We start from the raw sequence: 953 nt of genomic DNA, 5'->3' as shown, positions 1-953 counted from the left end.
TGGCAGCAGCTCAAAGAAGTTTTCCTTGTTTCCATAAATATTCACCAGTTAGATTTATTAACTATTGTCTGATCATTACCTACCAGCTCTGTATTACTTTTCCTGGATGTGCTTTTAAATGGAACACTTAGTACAAAGGATACCCCATTCTTTCCTGCTGTACATACTAAATTTCTGACATAAACTTCAGAACCAGAAAGCTACATTCAAGAGACTTCTGATTGCTATTTCAAATGGATCCAATTATTTTTTGCATCCTGGACAAAGCACAGAAACTTGCCTGAAAAGCAGTATTAAAAAAAAAAAAACAAACAAACAAAAACCACCAAAAAGCAAAACCCAAAAAAAAAAAAACCAAGCCAAAAACATCCTCTACAAAAACCACTACATCTATTGGAGTATTGCCTGTAGATCAAACATTCTGAATGGAAAAGCAATACCTAAACACCAAATCTCACAACAAAGAATCCAACTTGAGTCCAGAAATTTTTCCTTATTTCCTTTAAAAGGGCAGTATTTGTAATTGGCAGAGAAGCTATGTAATAATGGTTTCCTAAAAACAGTGAACAACTACCAGTTAGACAAGAACATAAAAAGGATATTTTGGGGCTTGGGATTGATCAGTCTGTGACCAACATAGATGCCCACAGCCCAAGCAGCCAGTGATGAGACTCATGTGGGAACTCATTCAATGAGAAATCACTAGGGCCTGACATTTAGCCTGCAGTGGCCACTCTATTCTTACCTTATGAAGTAAAACATGTCAGTAAGCACAAACTATTACTGCTATTATGTTTTCATGAAGTATAGAACTGTTATTGAGAACCTTGTTTTGTATTGCCAGTGCAAGTTTGGAATTTTATTTTTCTTAATCTTACATTAACAAGGCTGAGTTTAGTAATATCATAACCATAAAACAGATATTGAAGGCATTTTAGAAAGTAACACATGAG

The sequence above is a fragment of the Taeniopygia guttata genome, chromosome 2, assembly GCF_048771995.1.
Source record: "Taeniopygia guttata chromosome 2, bTaeGut7.mat, whole genome shotgun sequence".
NCBI lineage: Eukaryota > Metazoa > Chordata > Aves > Passeriformes > Estrildidae > Taeniopygia > Taeniopygia guttata.
This window is presented reverse-complemented; position numbering follows the sequence as displayed.